Source organism: Mesoplodon mirus, assembly GCF_964341445.2.
Source record: "Mesoplodon mirus genome assembly, chromosome: 9".
NCBI classification, from domain to species: domain Eukaryota; kingdom Metazoa; phylum Chordata; class Mammalia; order Artiodactyla; family Ziphiidae; genus Mesoplodon; species Mesoplodon mirus.
In genome coordinates, this window is record NC_138985.1 from 93,916,532 (window position 1) to 93,939,552 (window position 23,021).

At 46.9% G+C, this 23,021-nt stretch overlaps 1 protein-coding gene across 5 annotated transcripts in view; it reads right to left on the minus strand.

Annotated features, from left to right (window-relative positions):
* Window positions 1-4,996: 4,996 nt before the first annotated feature.
* LOC309810579 (uncharacterized protein) overlaps window positions 4,997-23,021 on the minus strand; it is a 200,182-nt gene continuing 182,157 nt past the window's right edge. For 4 of the 5 annotated variants that reach the window (XR_014295023.1, XR_014295024.1, XR_014295026.1 and 1 more), the window contains one exon: window positions 4,997-22,144. The gene's annotated coding sequence lies outside the window, so the exon portion shown is untranslated. The remainder of the gene's footprint in view (window positions 22,145-23,021) is intronic. The other variant, XR_014295025.1, reaches the window with a different exon arrangement.

Genomic DNA, 23,021 nt, shown 5'->3' on the forward strand with positions numbered 1-23,021 from the left:
TTAAGAGACAAGCCAAGAAGCAAACCTTGGCCACTAGACTTGGGGTCTCATGTGTGCATTATTTTCAGAGTTCAAATTTGTTTCTGTTATTATTTTTTAGTGGTTTGTTTATTTGGGTTTTTGGTAGGTCGCCAAGAAGATCTGAAAAATCCTATCTCACTTAATAGCTTTTTAGGATCTATCCAAAGCTTCGCTGTGCTTGTTACTTTCTCCTAAGTCACTTGATGTCCTCATTTATATACCCTACTTAAAAAAACTCAACCACGAGAGTGTATGTAAAAATGGGATGTCTTTTCTCCTTTAAGCAACATCACTCATTCTTTCCTATAAGTTTTACTTTTATGTGGATTGTTCTTTAAGAATCACTTGGAACAATGCTGCAAAATAATGCAGCTAAATGTTTAAGCAATTAGAGAGTGGTTAGTTTTATTAAACTTTGCACACAGAGTTTTGTTTGCAAAATGTTTACAGCTACTAAGTGGTTGTAGTGCATGACTAATTTGTGGTAAAATTCTAGTAATATAAATTCATTCCAAAGAAAAACCCAGAAAGACCAAGTGACTTGCCAGGATCACACTGCACAGGAATGAAGAAAAATGCAGATTAGTACTTTTAGTTAAATAGCTGCCATTTAAATAGTTACAAGCAAATTAGGTATTTGCATATTATATAAATAAAAATTAATTTATACCAACATCATAAGGCAAAAGAACTATTTGTGAATCTTGTAGTATTTGACATGCTTATTAATAAATGAAAACTTTAAAAGTTTTACTTTATTAAAATATTATTGCTTTTTAGAAAGGTGTATTTTATTTTTTAAAAGTATTTGTGACTTGTTAGGGCCTTATCATTTATTACTTGGAGCCACTCCCACCTCTCCCCTCAGTAACTTTACATAATAGTTTTCAGTTAAGTTAATGTAATGGTTATTTTTCCAACTAATTATAAAGAAGATCCCTGATTAAAGACTTTGGTAATATTCCTTTCTTATCTATGGGTAGGTCTCCCAAATTTTAGCAAACACATATATATTTCATCTCTCTTTCTCTACACAAAGAGTTATCGGGTGTGATATCTATTAGGCTATTACAAATATGACCCCAATCCTGGAATAGAAAAAGGACCTTAGTGGAAAAACTAGTGAGATGTGAATCAAGTCTGAAATTTAGTTAACAACAAGGTACCAATGTTGGTTTGTTAGTATTGACAATGTACCATGATTACATACAATATAACAGAGGGTGAGAGATACAAAACTTCTTTGTACACCTTTTCTTTAAAGTTATTCCAACAAAAAGTTTATCTAAAAAGTTAGGTACTGTAAGCAGAAAGTTTGAGTCTAGACATGAGTACTATGAGTTGTATAGTTATCTACTGCTGCATAACAAATAACCCCAAAACGTAGTGGCTTAAAACAACAAACATGTATTATGTCACAGTTTCTGTGGGTAAGGAGTCTGGGCACATTTTAACTGGGTCCTCTGGCTCAGGGTCTCTCATAGGCTACAGTCAAGGGTTTGGCTGCACCTGAAGTCATCCCCAGGCTGGTTGCAGGGGGATTCATTTTCAAGTTCACTCACGTGGCTCTTGGAAGGCCTCGGGTCCTCATGAGCTACTGTCTGAAGACATCAATTCCTTGCCAGATATGCCTCTCCACTGGGCAGATCCCAACGAGGCAGGTGTCTTTCCTTAGAGAGAGAGAGAGACAGACAGCACATGCAAAAACATCAAAGAATCACAGTCCCTTTGTAACCTAATCTCAAAAGAGACATCCACTTCTGCTGCATTTTATCTGGAAGAAGCAAGTCACTAGGTCCAGCCCACGCTCAAGGGGAGGGGACTACACAGGTCATGAATACCCATAGGTGGGGATCAGTGGGGGCCATCTGAGAGGCCGTCTACCAAACAAGCAGCCCCATGATTACATCCACAGTGAAGAGAACAGCACTGATCAAGAGAGAGGCACTGGAATCAGAGCGATCTGGGTTTGTACTCTTACGCAAAAACCTTACAGTTACATGATCTAGGACAAATTATTTCATTCTTCTGTTTGTTCTCTCACGTGCAGAAATTTGAATGAATACCTACTTCATGGGACTATTTGGAAAGTTAGATTAAGTGAGATAATTCATGTAAACTGTTGAGCAAGTGCCTATAGCACAGAATAAGAGCTCAGTGTTAGCTGTTACTACCGTCATCATTATTGTTGTTTCGTATCTGATTTAGAGTCACTTGAGCCTGACGCTGAAGAATTGCTGGAGTTTTCAGGCTGAGGAGGAGGAGGAAGAGAGGGAAGATGTGGGCAGAGGGAATGTTACACACATGCTTGGAAATGTGCAGGTGCCTGCAGGTCAGCAGCAGCAAGCAGCTGGGTGAGCTCAGAAGCCAGGCCCTAATTGGGGGGGTGGGGGGGTGGGTGTCTGGAGAAGAGGGTGGCCACCTAGGCAGGGGTGAGACCCACGAAAGACGGAGAGGGAGCAAAGTCACGTGTCAGTAGAAGAAGAACTGGACTAAACACAAAAGCTGGACTAAAGGTTAAGAGGTGGGGCAAGAAAGCCACCTAGGAGGCTACTGAGGGTTCAGAGAAAGGGGTGAATTTTGAAGAAGTTAAGACAGAAGAGAGGCAAGGCTTGGAGAGTGTGAGTGAGGCCGGGGCAGTGGAGGCGGTCAGCTTTAACCACGGCGAGAGCTGGTTTTGGGCAATGAAAATGAGCACAGCTTTGGCATTATAATTGAAAGAGGTTTAGAACAGCAGGTTAAGCTATTTAGTACCCTCTGGAGGGAAGGTTCAAGTATCGCTGCCCCATAGCCTGTTTTGAGTAAGGCATCCTTGTGGAAGAAGGTTGCGGGGAAAGTGGCTGCTTGGTCCTGACTTGACCAGTTGAAGAGTCATGCAAATTATCTTCCAAATACCCGTGTGAGTGTGTGACTTATTGGGTGGCCAAGTCTGGTAAAGCTGTCTGAATGAACAAGTGATCCTTTCTTTTAAAACTTAAGGATTTTGTATGAAAAAACTAGAAATATGGAAACAAGGAGTTGTGAAAAATATCTGTGGCTGGAGCTCTAGGTGGGGAAAGTCATCACGTAGCAGGTGTATCTGTAAACAGGGGAGTAAGTAAGGTTACTCAGGGAAAACAGAGCAAGTAAGAAAGCAAAAGACAGAGTTCTGGGGAAATAATAACCACAGGACGGAAAAGGAAGCGAAATGGTCTCACTTGATTTGCGTGGCAGACAGAAATTCCAAGCCCTAGCCCTGAGGTGAAAGGCCTTTCCCGGACAAATTATAAGCAGGAGTGGGGAGACGCACGGCGGGTGTGGGAAGGGTAGGAAGGTGGAGGCCTGAGCTTTGGGAAGCAGGGCGAGCTGTCACCTGACGTCAGGCTGCGGAGCTGCTCCAGGCCGGAGGGAAAGCGGAAGGACAAGGCCTCCTGGACTTTCCCAAGGTGCCCCTTCCATGCAGCAGGATGGCACGTGGAGACAGCTGGTGGCGTGGCAGGCTGACCTTCGGCTAAATCAATTCCTGGGGCAGAAAGAAGCGGCAGAGGAGCCCTGGGAGGTGGGCGGCTGAGACAGCTCCCTCCCGCGCCATTTTTTTTTTTTTTTTGCGGTGCGCAGGCCTCTCACTGTCGTGGTCTCTCCCGTTGCGGAGCACAGGCTCCGGACGCGCAGGCTCAGTAGTTGTGGCTCACGGGCCCAGCGGCTCTGCGGCACGTGGGATCTTCCCGGACCGGGGAACGAACTCGTGTCCCCTGCATTGGCAGGCGGACTCTCAACCACTGCGCCACCAGGGAATCCCCCTCCCGCGCCTTTTCAACCCCCTGCTCGGACCTAGAAAACCCGGCGTTGTTTTTGGTCTAACAACTTCCCTTCCAGGGTAAGAAGGTAAAATTTAGGAAAGTAGTTCAAGTGTGACCTGGGGCCTTCTTCACCTTGCTTTCAAAACCGAATGGAAACGTTAACTTTGTCGTGTCCTGGACACAGAAACCTAGTCGTCTGTGCCATGTTCCCTCCCGCGCCTTGTCAGATTTAGCTTCCAGCCCACCTGAGCCTGGCGCTGCCTGTTAAGAAAAGGGCCTGGCGGACCACGGGATCCACTCTACTCAGGAGGCAGGGGAGCGTCTGAAGGTGAGGTCTACAAGCTCGGAGCGGGATATACTCCCGCTCTACACCTTTCAAGTGACCCGAGGCACCGACTTCACCCACTCTTTCCTAGGTATCCAGCATCAAAACAAATATCCCCACAAATTCTGTGGAATTCCTCTAACATACAACCATTAGCAATATGCTAATAATTAACCATTTATCAGCATTAAAAACACACGTAATTCAGGGCAATGAAACTCAAAAACTGAAAGAAGAGAAACCACCTTGGTATTTCAGTTTTCTTGTTTCTTATTCACGGCCCCAAAGGTCACCAATCCATTTTCTCCTCTTAATCGGCGGCACGGTGCTCTTCCCCAGTCATTATAACCGATTTCAGATGGTGCTAGAAAATTATATTGACTCTGAACACCAAAAGAAATCAGTCATCCTCTAAGGGGTCATAGGAGGATGCGAGGGCTGGGAAGGGCCCAAAGATTAATAAATCCGCCATACACTCAGCCTTTTAACCCGTGCACGAAGGAGTCCGTATTACAGGAAAAGTACTATAGAAGGTGTATCGTACAAATGAGTGTGAAGTTCTAGCAGTGAGACGTCGCATAATTAACCTGTTGTTTGTAACACCACTGCTCACCGCTGGCGGCAGGGAGCTGGGCGGGGTGACGGCGGGGAGGATGGATCAGCTGCAGCAGCAGCGCCGGGTGGGCTCTCCTCACCGGCTGGTCTTTGCTTTCAAAGTCTTCAGGGCTGGTCCCATTCGTTCCTTTTGCCGCTGGCAGCGCAGCTGGTCTCCCCCAAGAACACTGATTTCAAATGGTGCTAGACAATCACTATTTAAATCTAAACCACCATGTGAAACCAGCTTCCTGAAGAAGCTTTAGCATCTGTTCTTCCTTCAGAGTGATCTCTTACAATAAATAAGACAACCTAGAAAGGAAAAAGTTGAAGCTCCGCTGTGAGGTATTTACTTTGTGGTCTAAATCGAGCTTTAGCAAATCTCTGTGCACGTGCTGCTCTCACCAAATCTGATGTGAGGCGGGTTGTGTGTGTGTGTGTGTGTGTGTGTGTGTGTGCGCCTGTGACTCTTTATTCTTGAGCTGCCCAGACAAAGATTCGGTTTTATCATTTAGAGGCAACGGCACACATCAACTCCTTCACTCCCGGTGGGAGGTCCAGGGAAATCCTTTCCTTGGGGAAAAGATCGGCCAGAGCTGATCCAGGGGTCAGAGTGCCCCGGTGCAGGATAAGTCAAAGTGCTACAACATACATGTAAATGGTACCAAGTAAGCAGGCGCTCTGGTACGAGTTCAAGAAAACGCTTCCCTAAACCTGGTGCTTTCATTTGAAGATAATTTTGTTTGATTCAAAGGATGACTATGATTTGGGGGTCTAAGGAGGACAATGGAATAGCTCAGAGGCAAAGTAATATATTGATGCTAATGAGATCCTAATGTTTTTTCCAGAACGGAATTCCTTAGATTGCACCTATGAGTAAAGGACTTTTGTTGGCTTTACTTAAGGTTCTGCTCCCCTCCACTCACTGCACTCCCAGTTCCCCTTAAATTATTTTTTGCTGCAGTTCTTTTCTCCTTCCCATCATGGTTCTTGATATCATTTTACGAGGAAGCCTACCACCATTCCCTTCGGGGTTCTAGGGATTCAAGAAGATACTTACTGTATCTGGGACACCTAACTAAAGAGATGTGCATTCTTTTTTTAAAATGGTGATGAAAAATTTCACACATACATTAACTTTGAATGACAATAAATGTATTCCTAAATTTCTTCCACCTAAATTCAACAACTGTTCATTTTTGCCACTTTTGCTTTAGTGATGTTATCTACATGTACAACATAGGTATACTTTTTGCTGAATCATTTGAAAGTAAATCAACAACCATCCTGACACTGTTTTCCTAACTTCTTGAGCAGGTCTAAAAAAATAAGGCCATTCTTCTATATCGTTACAATATCTTATTCATACCTAAGAAAATTAACAATTTCTTAGCATCATCTAACATGTAGCCTATATCCAACTTTTCCCACTTTCTCCAAAACAATTTCTTTTGTGGTTTTGTTGGCTTGTTTTCAACCCCAAATCCCGCTGAGGTTCACTCATTAAGACTCTTCGGTTTCTTTCAACCTAAAACATTTCCCCACCCTTTTTTGGTTTTATCATGATCGCGTCACCTTGTGAGAATGGTTCTAATCTTGGCTGTACCGTTCACTTATTCTGCTTTCTTTGCTTAAATAAGTTAACAGAAACTTAGCTTTTCTTTGTAACTTTCCTCATACATCAAATGACTGTGGGAAGAACAGCCAATTACAATGTGCCTGTGGTTGAGGATTTCAGATGGGTTCAGCTGGATGTTAATAAGCCAGGAGGGACAGAGGCTTCAGCTCAGGTCTGATTCCCAATCTTACCCCTGACAGGCTTGGCCACTTACCCCTCAATAGGAGATCCCAACGCAGACTCACCCTTCACAATGGAAAAGCATCACTGCACGTGCCTACCACTACTAGGCTAGTTTTTTCATCTCTTTAAAGAAGGAAATAGAACACTACGGGCTGCAGACTGGGCAGCAATCATTGCTGGGTAGCAATCACTAACTTCATCAAAGTAGCTCACTAACTGCAAAGAAATGCACATATTTTGTCAAGTGACAGGCAGTTAAATATTTCAACTGGATAGTAAATTCAAGCATTTAAAATTGAAAAAGTGCCAAGAATCACTGGCACTTTCAAATAACTATTTCACGAATTTTGTGATTAATTTAGGGGTCCCCTGTATCCTTCTGGATATGCTATTGTAATTGATAATAACAATGATTGAAGTATGCAAGACGCAGCCAGATTGTTCTCATTAGTTAAAAAATCAAAATCCAGAACAAAAAGGTCTGCTTACTTTTTACAAATGACTAGTTACAGCTTTTGCTTACTGCCACTTAGAAGTTTTTTTGTTTTTTTGTTTTTTGTTTGTTTGTTTCCCTGAAGAGTGAATTTCTTCCTTTTACTTATGACTGATAAGATCATACATATCTTATACATCAAATATGTCACACCCACACATACACATATATGCGCATGTGCACACACACACACACACACACATACATACATATACATACAACCATACCGTTCTGTTACCTGAGCAGAAACAAAGAGGTATGGTAAGTTTTCTGTATTATCCTTTAAGTATGTTTTTCAAAAAATTCAGCAGAAGAACGAAGGTGGATATATTCTTTCCCATGTATGTCTCTTCACACGAGGAGGCATTTTCAGCAGACAAAGAGTAATTACTAGCACAGGGATCAGTCACGTAGTATACTTCTCTGAAGTTTATAAGCCCTTGGGGGGAAACTGAGGTATTTAGTTGGTGACTGTGAAATGACTTAAACAAAATACAGTGAATTAGAGATCTTGAGTTGGACCTCTGTTTGTGTTTAATCGTCCAGCAAGAGGTCGGTTTCCTGCAAAGCGGCCTGCATGGGCAGACTGGCTATCAAATTAACACAGAGAAAAAAATCTCATTGTTCACTAGTAGGGAAGTGAAAAAAAAAACAGTTGATAAATTAACAGGGGCTCATTCATTCTCTTTCCAGGACGTACATAGGTAAACAGGATGACAGCACGTGGTATCTACTTACTTTTTTTTTTTTTTTTTTTGCGGTACGCGGGCCTTTCACTGTTGTGGCCTCTCCCGTTGCAGAGCACAGGCTCCGGACGCGCAGGCTCAGTGGCCATGGTTCATGGGCCCAGCCGCTCCGCGGCATGTGGGATCTTCCCGGACTGGGGCATGAACCCGTGTCCCCTGCATCGGCAGGTGGACTCTCAACCACTGCGCCACCAGGGGAGCCCTCTGCTAACTTTGTTGAGTCTTTCAGTGACAGTCAACTGCAAGGAGAGATTTTACTCAGTAAACATCAGCATGTTTCCACTCCTCCCCATCCTCCAACCTGCAACAATCAACCTGATTGTTCTGTATTTTCAGGGCAGGAGACGGCAGGGCTGAACTTCTGTAACTCAGGGTGTCTCTATTTTAACCGTTAACAGTTTTAAGGTACTGCATCGTTTGAAAGGAATGTTACTTTTTAACAGCTTTCTTACACACACAGAACACACACTTAACACTGTTAAACTCTCCACCTCCACGTTAAATGATCACCTTTCAAGAACAAAATTCCTCCTTGGTGTCTCTCAGCACAGGGGCTACAAGAATGTGTTTCTATTTCAAAATTCCACCTGCGATTCCTTACTTCATGCTGTTCTGGAGCAAGCTGCCATTCTTTGTTTTTTTTCTTCCAGATCTGATAGGAAAGTTAGAGCCTGAAATGTGAATCAGTAAACCACACCGGTAACTCCTGTGTGGCAAAAGCGGAACAGTGGAAACACGCTGTCTTCCTTGAAGTGAAATGCCAGTCTGTTCTTGCATGAGCAAACTGGATTAAGATAATGTCCCCTGGGGCTTGAGGATATTTCACAAGGAGACAGTATCTGACTATGACGCTTCTTTAAAGAAGGCAGCTTCAGAACGTTACAGACTTCAGGATACAAGAGTCCTAACCCAAATATTCAGGCCAGACTAAAGATGCAACCGTTATCGGTTGGAAGGTGCTGGATCGTACGGTGGGAAGTAGTTCTCTGTTGACTTACATGCCTTTAATGAATACTTTCTTACAGGAAGCAGATAAATAAGTAGCGCAGGATCTGGAGCTCTGGCTCCAAGCTGAAGTTCTGGCTGTGCTTTTGACTAGCTATGGGATCTTGGGCAATCATTTAATTTTGCTGAGCCTTAGCATGCCGATCTAGAGAACGGAGATACAAATTCCTATCCTGCAGTGGTTCTTAGAGGCATATGGAATTCCGTATATGGCAACAACTGTAATTTTTTAGAAAGCACTACACACAAATATTGTTTTATTAGATGGATCAGGACGCTGCAGTGCCGTTTCAGAGTGAAGGCCAACATGAACTGCGAAGCGGATGGAAAGGTACTCTGCTAAATAATAACAGCTTTCATTTTTGGAAGACTTACTCCGTGCCAAACACTGTGCTACGTGCTTTCTATGCACTTTCTCATCATTCACAACCACCTACAAGGCTAGTGGCGTTATTTCCATTTTTCAGGTGAAGGAACAGAGACATAGCGAGGGTACAGCACTTGCTCTTGGTCACAAAGTTTAGGAATGGCAAGACCAGGATTCAGACTCCACTCTGCTTGATTCCAGGCCCAGGCTCTTACTCACCATTCTTTGCTGCTTGGTGCTTTATAGATACTGTAACGGCCAACCTCCACATGGCCATGTGGACCTCTGAACATAAACGGGTTCTGAGGTGCAGGGTTTCGTCAATAAGCACATGAGCAAACCACTGAAACTGGCTTTGGTCCCAAACAGCAGAAGCGGCACCTAACAGCCAAGAGGAAGGAGAAAACTTGGAAACCGGTAGGATTTGGCCCCAGACCCTCCGCCACACTCTGACTTGCAGCGTGACCTTAGGCAAGTCACATCGTCTCTAAAGCCTTGCTCGCCTACTAGTCTTAAGCAAGCTCAAGTCTTTTTAAGTCCAGCAGCCCCCTCCCGCATGGGACTCTGGCAGTGCTAAAACACCGTCTCTGAATACAGCCTGCCAGCTCATCCTCCAAAGCTGCCCGTTTCTAGGGGGCAGTTTGGTGGGATGGTCCAACGCAGACTTCTGGGGCTGGAACGTCAAGTTCTGGAACTCGCTCCCTGCACAAACTGGGGGAAGTTACTTAACTCTCTGTCTCCTCATCTGTGAAATCAGGGTAATAACAAGACCTACCACGTTAAGGTTGTTGTGAGAATTAAGACGGAGAAGGAGAAGCAGGTGGAACTAGAAATAGCACATGTACACATTCAATAAATGACGGTTACAGTGATAAAAATAAGAAATCGGTTTTCCTTCAGCCTGTTATAAGCAGAGATGCTGCTAGGAGAGATCTGTCACGGCTCCCAAACGGAAGGGCTCCCGGATCCCGCGCCCACACCCTGAGCTGTACGGGGCACATTCCACAGTCGCTAACCACAGAGGAGTCTGACGAATACTAAACCCTGAAAAGATGCCCTCGGATCTACGAATGGCATCTCCAACTGAATTGACCAAAGTGAGTGGTTTTAATATTTTCTGCCTTCTCCTCTTCCCATTCTGAGACCTGAATATGGGATCCATACCCTTGATTTTAAGCAGAAGTTCATATTATAGACTTTTTCTGATAGTAAATTGGAAGTTGAGTGTTTCAGAGAAAAAAAACCCGAGATCAAACACGGATGACCCCCTAAAAAAACTTACTGGGGGATCCTCCAGGAACAAACAAAATAAAACAAAGCTCCCTTGAGACTGATTTTTGAGCACAAGCCTCTACTTACATAGGGTGTCAAAGAAATCGTAGACAGATATTTTCCAGGCACAGAAATCCTCAGGGGGCATTTGTTCAGAAGGTCAGCACCTGGAATTTAAAAGACAGTATATGAGCCCTTAGGAAATATCCCAGAGTTGACAGAGGAACAAAGGCAGTTTTCTCTCGTTACTCCACCAGTGTGATAAAGAGATGAATTTTTTAGAAGAAGGAAAAAGGAGCACCTTTCCTGCTTAAGACACACAGGCTGGGAAAGTTCCTGCCCAGCGAGCGGCACACACCTCCTCAAGCTGGAGTTCTCTCTGTGTGAAGCTGGTGTGGCTGCGTGCATTTCACATCCCCTCAAGGTGTGGTCAGCTAGACGTCTTATGAAATAAAGCACTGTATGGACCCTACACCTCCAGTCACGGAGAAAGGCATGAAAGCAGCCTGCACAGGAGGCTTCTATTTCCAAAACTGGTTTTGCAACCTCCTGCTGCAGCAGCTCAGACTCCAGAGAGCCAGCAGAGGGCAGCATGAGTCTGTAAATTTGCCCTTTTCCTGCTTGGGAATCAGGCGGAGGACAATCTAGAAAAGGATCCGGGTGACACTCGCTCCTATGTGGTCTAACTTTAAAGGTGGAAAGCACCTTTCACCACATCACAGGAGCGGAAGCCCAGGTCGTCGAGGTCTTCGTTCCTGAAAACTGGTTGCTCGAGGGAACGCTTGAGTCTTCCGCACACGGGGCCTGCCTAGCTCCTGGGAGGGCTTCAGAGCAGCTCCAAGGAAGGTTTCTTAGGGAGGCCTGGCTCTCAAACGCTCATGTTTCTGCCAGCGAGAGGCTGAGTGACTCAGCAGTGCCATGCAGGAAAGTCTGTCAAGTGACTGCCTATTGAAAGGTCTAAGTTAATGATTACAACCCCTCAGAGGAGGAACTTAAACACAGCCAAGGCCAGAGAGCAGGCTTGCTCATCAGCAGACGCGTCAGACCCGGTTCACAGGTGTGACCTTTCAGCCGAGTGCTACTGAGCGGGACTGTGCTCAGGTGCTTCAAGATGCCGTCAAAACAGGGACATACTATGTTAGGAAGATTCTTCAGAGTTGGGACTGAAATTCAAGAGGATCTTGACCAGTAAGAGAAACGGTTGAGAAGAGCAACAGGTATATTCAGTACTGTCTTACAACAATCAAAAAAAATCAAGCAAGTGGAGAAGTACACATGGGAAGGAAGATCTATCAGGGTAAACACACACAATTCAAGCCAACGTGGAGTCACACACAATTCTGGAATATTTAAACAACGTTATAAAATGATAGAGTGTTTCCCAAATTGTCTGATCATAAAAATGAGGATAGGACCCAAGTCAGAGAGGAGCTCTTTCCCTTTTTGACAGGGGCTGAGACATGCATCAGACCGTGGGGGATGCCAGTCTGCTGTTTTCTGGGAGCGTTTCAGTCTTTGGAAAAGTATTTGGAATAGTTCATTTAAGCCGCTGGGAAGTCCTCCTTCGATTAACCTTTTCTTGTAAAAGCACGTGATAAAGCCTAATTCTGCACTATGCTTCTTCCATCCTTGCTGTCACTTCTCTGAGGAACTTGGGACCTGTGCCTGCAGCCTCTTAAGACTTAGATGCACGGACATCATCTGCAGCTGGGGAGACCAGAGCACAAAAAAAGGTTTGGTCAAGAAAACGGCATGAGTTGGTGCTAAGGTTTCTTAACTATGAGGATATAAGCTTGACAGAGGCATTTTCTGCTTCCCGTAACTTCTCTGCCCTTCCCCCTTCCCATGAGCACTGGAAGTCTGCGCCTCCTACAGTTGCTCTCATCTAAGTATGGTGCTGAGGCTTGTACTGAGCCCATCACCAAAGGGGAGAGCGAGAGCCAGTGAGCACGCTTCACTAACGGGATTCCTGCTGCTTTCTTGGGGGGTGGTCAGGGGTCAACCTACACTCTCCACTGACAGCCCCCTGTCACAGAGCCCCCAAAGGTGGTCTTCTTAAGTGCTCAGCGGTCACCCTTTTGAACTTTTAAGGTGTTAGAAGCTGACCTCTGTCAATCCCTGCTTAGAATCAACCTACCAATGAGTATCTTTTCCTTACCTCTGACTTTCCTCATAAGCATTAGCTTATCTGAGTTAGTACTTATGCGCTGCCTTTTTACCCTCAAGTACTATTAAGCAACCTCCCATTTAATGGCCCATTTAACTGGGAACAGAGAGACGGGCAGTATAAGCTTTGAGATCAGAAAGATCAGGATTCAGATTTTCCCTCTGTCACTTGTTACACAGCTTGGACACGCTGTTTAACCCTTTCGAGCTTTCGTTTCTTTATTTATAAAGTGAAAATAATAATGTTAATTCTCAGAGTTGTGAAAACATAACTAACTCAAATAAGACGCACGGTAGGTACACAGACCTTCAATAAATGTCAACTAACCCCATCACCCCCAAGTTTCCCTGTGAGGGGATGGCTCATCTAACATTCTGGATAACAGTTCCTAAGGCATTATAATCAACATGTTAAAGTTGGTGTGAAAGACTGAAATAATATTGGCCATCAGTACACAAAACCTGTGGGGCTGGGGGCTTCTCTGGCGGGAAAGGGTAGCACATAAGCCAAGGGATGTTGCAGCAAGGAGTCGAGAGTCCAAGACAAGACAGATACAATCTGAAACTGGGATGAGGATGTTCTGACCACGTCCCGCCATCTATTCACGCATCACGGATTCACTGAGATTACAACGTAGCAGGAGCTGAATGAGGCTCAGAGGACACAAGAGCAAGCAAGGCAGGTGAGCCCAACAGATGATGATAGGGTGGTACAGGGGCTCCACAGGAAAACAGCTTGTATGGGGGCCAATTTAGGGCCACGTCCAAAGGAGGGGCCGGGACAGTCATGTCTTTCATTGAGGGATTAACAGCAGCAGTACTACAGAACCACGAGTCACTTCTCAGTACCTGCTGGTACAGACAGGTGCTTCAACGTCAATCAGCAGGCCCTCACTGATTGCCTCCTAAGAGCCCGGCACTGGGCTGGACACTGGAAAACCAGGTAAGGAGATGACGTGGATGCACTTGCACATGACCTTACAAGCTAACTGTGGAATGACGTCTAACACACAGAACAGGCACGTTGCTACAGGTAAGTCCCGCACCCCCCCCCCCGCCCCACTGAGGCCTTGGGTGGGAAGCTTCCTTTGACTGGGTTTTCCTCCTCAGATGAGTAACTCTATCCATCTCTTGGTTCAGGGTGTTGTCCTTACACAAAGACAGGCGACATCGTCCTCCTAGGGGATCAGGGAAGCTACTGGCAGAGAGCTAGGGACCTGGCATGTCCTTCTCTGCAGCTCTTGTGGACACGGAAGTGGGGGGGGATTGGAGGACATGGTGGCGCGTGGGCCCAGCAGGGGTCATGGTTCACGCCGGGGCTCACGGGGAACCGAGTCCTTTCCCGTGGGCTTCTCGAGGCCCGGCCTGCAGTCCTTGGCCCAGCAGGAGGGGTGAGTCACTGCTCCCCCAGTGGCGGCTTCTCTGCCCCATCTCCACCGCCTTTCACTCTATTCCCAGGAGACACGTGCAAGCTTCTAGAGCATCTTCTAAACATCACATTCACTCAGTGCTCCGAGGAGCACAGTGTGCTCTCAGAACATTGCTCAATTCTGTCTCCTGTGGGAAGGAGTCGACGTTTGTTTTATTAAGAACGAGCGTGAAATAAGTTAATTCTCATCCAAAAAAAGAAAAAGAGAGAGAGGGGTCTATCAAGTCTCCCATTTCGGCACATAGATAGAAATGCTATTATTCTTATTTCTGGAAGCCCAGGAACTAATAAATTCACCAGGCTGACAAAGGAGGTTGGGCGGAAGCTGTCTATGCAAGTAAGTAACTGATTTGTTTCATTCTGTACAAATGAGGTTCTCCTCTCTGACCTAAGCCGTTTTCTAAGCATCACCCAAGGGCAGCAGCTTCTCCCGCCAGGCTGGGGCAGGAGCTGTGTGGTCATAGGAGGGCGGCCCGGCTCCCACCGGCCTCTGCTTCCCGCGCCGTGACCTCCGGCCGACCACGGCCCCTGGTTCAGTCTCCTCATCTCTGAAACAAGCAGCTGTCTGTGACAGTTTCCCTTGTGCTCTAAAATGATTCTAAGATGTGACATGAAGTGTGAGGCTGGTCTCCACTCTGGCCTTAACCTAAGGGGCTTCAGTCGTAAGCCCATGAGTGGAAAGTGGCCCTGCCAAGAGAGAGACATCCTGAATCACTCAAAACCATGACGAATGTTGGTTGGCTCTGACTTCAGAAGGGCAGGATGAACAAATCCATGCCCAGGCGGGCACCTGCTGACTGGCTGTCTCTGCCTTTTTAACCCCTCAGGGCCTGAGTGCTTCTCAGGAGCCTTCTGACGCTCTGATGCTTCAACGCTGTCAGGATGGTACCCTTTGCCGGCTTCCTTACAGGCGGGCATGCCGAGTCCGGGACGAATGCTCATTAATCTTTCTGTATGGTCACTGGGATTGGCTTTTTTGCAACTTCTACCCCCAAAGCAGATTAGTTCTCCCTCTCAACACAGGTCAAAAAACAAAGAATAAAGCTGCCCTCTTTTTAAAATCCTCTCTCCAAACTGCACACCCAAATCCAATGAGTCTAGAGATTCTTTCAACTGGAATGGATTCTAGAATCAACTGACCTCTAACTTCCAAATGCACTTCAATTTGGCCTTTATTGATCTGAGATCATAAAGGTTGTAGGAATCAGGATATGGCTCTGGTTGCTAGTAGAAGCTGCATTAATTCTTCCTGCCTTCAAGAAACTGGGAACACTTTGGACCGTCCATAGTTTTGTGTGGCTCACGGAAAGTAAACAAGATAATAACAGAGAAAACCCAAATTCCTGGTCACAGCTCACAGCATCTTTGGCAACTAAGTAGTGAGTTCCCCGGCCCTGATGAAAACTGCCCCATGGTCAGAGCATGTGAAAAAACCCAGGGCTCAAGACAATTTGCCCAAGAAAATGACTGGGTTTTTGCCTTCAGGGACACTTCAGCTGTAGAAAATAGCTGGGCACACGATGTGTGAAGTTTAAAAAAAATGAAGCTTTTTTTTTTTTTAAGTTAAAGAATTGCATACTCAAAAAGCAAGAGATGTGATGCTGTTTTCTCCGATTCTGAAAGCTCACAGTGGCCACAGCACAGTTAACCACACAGAGCATTCTCATTCAGGCAACTGTCTGATTAATTGTCACCAGACTTGTTACGGCCTTATAGGAACTGAGTAAGCTGGGAGTATTTCCTAAGAGCTATTCAGTTGTGAAAATGTAGAGAGCCTTCTGTTTTGTCTCTTGTAAAATCTAATCAGGTAAAATGATGACTTGGTGATCAGACTTGCGATTCTTTTGCTACTTGAAAAAGGCTTATTTTGCCAGGCAAGGAGAGAGATTATGGTTAACTTGTTTTTTGAGACTGAGGTCATCTCTATTCATTGGTGTAGTAAACAAGCCAGACTTAAACAAAACAAGACAAAACATCAAAAACAACAACAACAAAAAACAACCCTCCTTTCAAGAACAACACACTACATTTTTATCTTCTCTGGGATGAACTAAAAGCACCATAATTTTTAAAAGACAACAGCCATCAGAGTATCTATGAATGATAAAGAAAACTTAAAAAAACCCTAAACCTCATTTGCTCATTTCCAAGAATATTGACAGCTTAAGATATCTCTTCATATCATTTTATTCCTTAAACTCTCTTAATTTACAAGGTCTAACAGAATCTTAAACCATCGTTTTAAAATCCTCTTCATTCCTATCTTAAAGATATCTGTAAATGGATAATTTTGGTATGTTCAAATAAAACAACCACAGCCCATAAGTATAATTGTGAAAAAAAAAAACTCTTTGTATTTTGCCAAAGATACCAGCTAGAAACTACCATTAGGACAGTTTCCTTTTTGGTCTTCAATTGCCTTTATTACACTTTCCTATCAGCTCGGTGACACTCTGGATGCATAAAGCTTTCTCCGCAGCTCTGGCAGTGCCCTGAGAGCCTTGCAGAGCCGGGTGAAGTGGAGAGCTCCTGGTTTGCCAGGGCACCGTTCCCAGGGCGGTGACTCAGCTCTGGAGGCCACCTGCTGCAGGGGTGCTACCACTCTCCGGGTCATTGCCAGTCACGAGGGTAGAAGGACAGGACAGAGCTGAATGGACCCAAAGAATCAACAGCTCAGAGCCAGGTCAAGGGCAGCGTCCGAAGGAAAACGTTTGTTTATAGAAAGTCCAGCCTTTCCAGGTGAGGCTCTGCGTAGCAGAGGGGCTTCACACCTGGGGGCTAAGCATCTTGGTCACCACCTGCGCCTCTGGCTGCGGTATAAAATGAAGGCAGGGCCACAGGGCAGCTCCCACTTTCAACACCACTTTGATCAAGTCACCATGGTTTTCAAAAGTAACAAAGGACATCTGCTGCCGCAAGACAGCCCATTGCTTCTGAGGTCTTCCCTCCACCTGAGTCCAAACTTCCTCCAGGGCATTCTCTCGACTTCCTTTAGGTAAACCCTCTGCTCCAACTAAAATCGGCTGCCTCCACTGCCCCACTCTGCGGGGCTCCCTCCCTCTGGTCTGTTTTTCTGTTTTGAGAGGCTGGTTGGGTTGCCAGCAGCCACAGACACTGAGCTACTCCACCCAGGATCCTTCTCATTCCTTGCCCGTTTTAGGTGTACAAAACCGCTAAGATTCAGTTCAATATTCCCTTCTCGCTCTACGGAGCCTCCCTGGACCACTTGGGCATGTCACCCTCTCCTGCACTCACAGCACCTTACGTCTTAACCGTGCAAAGCCAACCAACGTCTGCTCAGTCCTTCCAATGTGTTAAGTCCTTTCAGTCAATGACAAACACTTAAGGGACGTGTGCTCCACGTCAGACAGCATGTCAGGTGCTCCGAGTATGAAGGGAAAAGACACTGTTCCTGCGGCATGAGTTTACATCCCTCGCAGGACAGAAGCACGCGAGCATCGCCGCCTAGCACGTGGAAGGAGCTCTGCCTGCAGACTCAGCAGGCTTTACGGAGGAACTCTAGGCTGAATTTTTTTTAAAAAGTAAGGTTTTAACGGAGGGACAAGGTTGGACAAGGAAGGAAGGTGGGCGCTACAGAAATAAGATGGCGAGTTCACTTTGGTATCTCTGCAGCTTTGGGTTGAAGGGTTGGGGGGCATACGGGGCTGGGAGGTGGGCCGGGGCCGGGGCATGAGGGGCTTTGCACTGGCCAAGTACCTACATTGTATGAGGTGGATCAACAGGGTATGAGAGAGGCAGACGGCAGGGCTGGCTGGGCTCAGGAGTGCTGAAGGGCTGAGGCACTTGGACATACATTATCTTGCTCAATCCCCACCACATTCTTGAGCTCTCTGTTTGGCAATTAATCACACACTGCCTTGTGACACGTTCACATCTGCTATCTCATTCCCTAACGTGGCCTGCATGCTCTGTCTTCTCCCCAGCTAGACGGTCAGCTCCTTGCAAGCACAGAACAATGCCTTCTCTCTGCTGGCCCGCAGTGGCCAGCGCAGTGCTCCATACCCACAGACGGTCAGAAATACACGCCATTTTTTTTCCTTCCCTGTTCTTTTTTTAAAAATTGAAGTACAGTTGATTTAACACAGGTCTTAACTGACACTTCAGGATGTGCTCTTGCCGCCTGTCAAATAAGTAATTAAGTCCATCAGCAAATAATTCTTGAGACCTAGACTCTGGATGGTACTTAGGGCACATATCAAAAAGGTGTGCAATAGGGCTTCCCTGGTGGCACAGTGGTTGAGAGTCCGCCTGCTGATTCAGGGGACACGGGTTCGTGCCCCGGTCCAGGAAGATCCCACATGCTGCGGAGCAGCTGGGCCTGTGAGCCATGGCCGCTGAGCCTGTACGTCCAGAGCCTGTGCTCTGCAACAGGAGAGGCCACAGCAGTGAGAAGCCGGTGTACCGCAAAAAAAAAAAAAAAAAAAAAAAGGTGTGCAATATAGGTGGGTGGGTCCTGCCATGGAGCCTGGACTCTTCCACAGAAGCATTCTGAGTGAGGAGAAGGAGGGCGGGCTGGGAGAAGAGCTTAGCTGGCCAGCTCCGGGAGGTGATGCACTTCTCTTCACCCGCACTGACTGGCTGTGCCTTTACTCCTGGGCCTGGAGCTTAGCTTAGTTCTTTCCCGAGCTCCATCACGCCCAAGAGGAATCAGTCGGTGATCTGGGTCTTCGCCTGCTTTTATCCTGTCTCCCTTTATTCCCTCTATAGTGGTGAGCAACAGTGATATGCCAGACACTGTGACACAGAGAAAAAAAGTCTCCCCTTTCAGGTAGCTTATGTCTTGTGGGAGGGGAAGAAAAGCACTTGGTTATAACGCGGCGTTGCTCACGTTTTCTCCCTCCCCCTCCCCTTATTACATTACATCACATTATCTAATGTAATCCAGAGGGCTCCCTGGAGGAGGTGATACCTGAGACGCCTCCTAAGAATGCACAGGTGTCAGCAGATGAACGGACGAGGAAAAGAGAGGAACACAGGTAAAGACGAGGTCCAGGGAAGAGAAGCAGGCCTCAGGGATCTTCTGAGAGAGGCACTGGAACCAGGAAAAGGAGGAGCTATTAAAGGGCTTTGAGTAAGAGAAAGACAATCAGATTTACATTTTAAAAAGATCAGTTGGGAGGCCAGTGGAAGAGCTTACTGGAAAGTGGTGACCTTGGAGTCCAAAGAAGGCAAAGTACGGATTAGAAAGATAACAAAGCAGAATGGTTAAGCCCTGGATATGGAGTGACACGTGTAGAGAGAGAGTGACTGAGAAAAGTCTTTTAAAAAGACCTTTAAAATGACTATTTCAGAGAGCCTCCAGCAACAGGTTACACACGCACTGCTGATGCTGGCCACAAGGGGGCAGCCTCACACAGCCATTCCATGGCCAGACCCTCCAGGGTGAAGGGAGAGAATTTCCAGGTTTTTGTGCAGAAAACTGGGAGCACTTGGTTTTAACCACCAGAAGTGGCTAGCCTTTTCTAGGCCTTTTAGACTAACAATTTTGTGTGATGAAGAATATCTACAATTCTCAGCTTAGTTCCTTGTAAAGTCGATTTAAGACACTGTTATCTATTCAGGGTGGTTCTCTCCTTACACAGAGATCTGACAAAACTTCAGGTTTGTGACTTACAGGCAATCAGCACAACTTCATCTACCCTCGACCTGGCTTTCTCTTCCCGGATTGCTCACCTCTTCAGCTCCCACCCTTGGATTCATAGATGCCCCTCGCCAATCCCCAAGGGAGTCCTGGACTCTCCTACCCAGGCAGCCTTTAAAGATGTAATTCCTGGTGGAGGCTGGATGGAACCACCCAAACTTAAGAGAACAGGGTTCTCCACCACATAGGGCAAAGCCACCAAGTAAATTCTGGAAAGGAGACACAAGCTTTCTGAACTTGCCCCATAAACATAACTTTTCTCCCACTGAGAACCTCTGTAGAAAGCATGGAGTATCAGGTGATTTGGGGGGTGGAGAGGTGTGAGCAGCATGAAAACTGGTGGTCTTGTCTCTCACTGGGATACCTGAAGGGTAGCCAGCCAAGCCCTCAGAGAAGTGTGTTGGGCGTTTGAAAATGTAGACTGAGAAGGAAAAGTTTTCAGTAAGTTTTCACCAAGGAGAACCAGCTAGTAAAGAGCTTGGCCCCATGACCCAGCCTGACAATGATCCTTGAAACTGCAGGAAACTGGCACATGCTGCCGGGACCTTGACAGGCCCAGGGGCACTGTGCCCAGGTCAGCAACACTGTCCACCTGGGGCCCCGTGTCCCCCTGTGCAGTTACCCGCGGGGGCTGCTGGAGCCTGTGCTGTGTGTGGAGCTGAGCCTTTCCTGGGGAGGCAAGGGCTGCTGTGTAAGCAGCCGGGGAGGAAGGCAGGCACAGAGAGGGCACCAAGACCCCAACCCAGGGCCCCTCGGGCTTCCTGGGTCGTTACTTGCTCTGACTGGCTCTCGTGACCGCGCAGGTCTATCTGCCTGAAGAGGTAGGAGAAAGTAACAGACACTCCATCACCGGAACCAGCGTTTGTGATCCTTCCCAAGAAAGGCAAACCACCTTGCAGGCACTCCACACACTTTAACCCATTCAGGCCTCACAGCAGCCTGTGAGGTGTGTACTACTCCCATTTGACAGACTAGGAAATTGAGGCACCAAGACATTAAGTAATGTTAACGTGCCCAGAGTCACACAGCCAGCAAGTGGCAGAAGCGGGTTGCAGACCCAGGTGGCCTGACTTCAGGGCCTGTAGGTTATATCCTGTCTCATCAACAGGGAGAGGGAGAGGCCCGGGAACCTCCCAGAGTCACTGGTGCTCACGGGCTGGCATGGATATTGAGGAGGGGGCGGGGATTGGATGGAAGAGACAGGGATCCGGCCTCCTAATCCCACCCAGAGCCTCCTCCACACAGTACGTGGTGCCTTCTATGCTCTCACTGGCACCACTTGCTCAGAGGGCCAGAGAGATGGACCAGCCCTCAATCAAAACAACGACCAGCCAAGCAGAAGTTTACCAAAGAGGCAAAAACCCTTGCATGAAAATTGACCTACACTTTTCTTACTACAGACAGAAGCCCTCCAGCTTGCAAAAGTGATTCTAGAGACAGCTGGTATATTCCAGACAGGATCCCTTCCTTTTATCACTTTTCACAAGTTGTACTTGGTTTATAACCTCACTGAAGTTTTCAATTGATTTACCACTGCTAGTGGTTTAAATCGGCTCACCCCAAATTTTAAGAACCTACGTGTAGAGGTCATGTCAGCATCAGAACTTCCACACATGCCTGAATCACCTCAATGTAGGAAAAGAGAAAAAGAGTGAACTATGTCCCCAGGCCCCGATTTCCAGAGAAAACCACACCTCAGAGGGAAGGCACTGGTCCCTGGGTGGGACACAGAGCCCTCTGAGCGGCCCTCTAAGCAATGTCACAGACTCGAGCTGAATTGTGTGGGTTTCAAAGCTGCTTCATCAAATCGGCAGCCCACGAGGCCTCATGAATATTTGAAAGCATAATAGAGAAGTGAAGTGAACCAGAGCAAGTGCGCCTGGCACTGAGCCTCCTGCTGGGAAGTACTGCGGTAGGGGAAGAACCCATGTCTCAGAGCAGCCCTGACAGACTAAAAATATCTTCTGCTTCTCCTCTCATCCGTCTGGTCACTGTCCCAGACGCAAGCTCAGCACAGCCTGGTCCACAGAATCAATTACATCACCGCCTACCTGCACTTCGTAACTGGATAAAGAAAGCGGAATATGCTCCTTTTTTTCTTTCTCACGGACTCAAGTACAAATTTACAGACTAGGATATAATGACATTCTATTCAAAAACAGGCGCCAAGCGTACCTGCTTCAGCCTGGCATCTCAGGAAAACTTTGGAAGTAGAGTCCTTTAAAGGAAATCACTTAACTTTAACTGCAGATTGGCAATAATGACTCACCCCAGAGATCCAGCTAAATGCCGGCACAGGAATTCTTAATGACAGTCAAGCAAATAAGATCTTATGTAAAGGGAAACTTCTGCGTAAAATGCCTCGTGGACAAGCGGCTCTGACCTCCTCCTGCATCCTCAAAGCTCTTCTGCTCTGTTGCATAACCCGTAACCTTGAGAACAATCAGCCCTTCCTGCCAGCAGCTTCTCCGCGTCCACCTGCCCCTACAGGTAGTAAAAGACAAAAAGGATCAGGACCAGTGTTTACACAACACGTCCCAGCACTCTCTTCCTCTTGGCCTCACCCCACCCCCCGGCTTTGAAGTTCATTTCTTCTCAAATGGGGGCGAGGTGACTAGAAGAGCGAGGGTGCGCGGCGAAAGAGGAGGGACGCGTGGCCAGAGGCCTGCCCCGACCTCGTGGGCAGCGCAGGGGAGCACTCCCTTCCCACACGGGACTCGGGACTCGGGAGGGACTCGCCAAGCAGGAGGCCGCCAGGCTGCTGGCTGGGGACGCCTGGACTGGAGGAGGTTTAACGTCAGAAGAGGGCCTCTCCCACCCCGCCCGCTCGGCGGACCACCAGAACCTCGGGGGCCAAGAGCGCAGGTTCCACTTGGCAGCCCTGACCAGGGTTTTTGTTTAAATCCTGCCGGCCTGGCTGTGTTCCTGCTCACAAGACTGGCACGTGTGACCCACGGTACGGCGGGCAGATCATCGGTTTAAAACCAGTTCCATTTAAAGTCACTGTACAGTCCTGTGGGCATATTCTCACACTCTGGGGCACCTGATATGACTACTGGTTTCACTAAAATCTGCTTTTGCTGTATATCCTTATTTATTCCCCTCAACAAGTGACAGTATCAGGAGATGAAGGTGGCAGGCAGCCTTCTGGGGACAAGAGCTCTAAGAGCCTGGGTGCCTGGGCCGCGGACACTTCCGGGGATCATCGAGCATGTCCCTGAGACTTCTGGGATGGACACCTTCCAGAGCAGGGAGGGACCAAGCTGAAGGCCTCTGAGGGGCCGCACCTGCTTGCCCCTCCCTCACCTGGGCCACACCTGCCTTCTTCCTGATCCTCAAAGGCCAGACTCATTTCCCACTC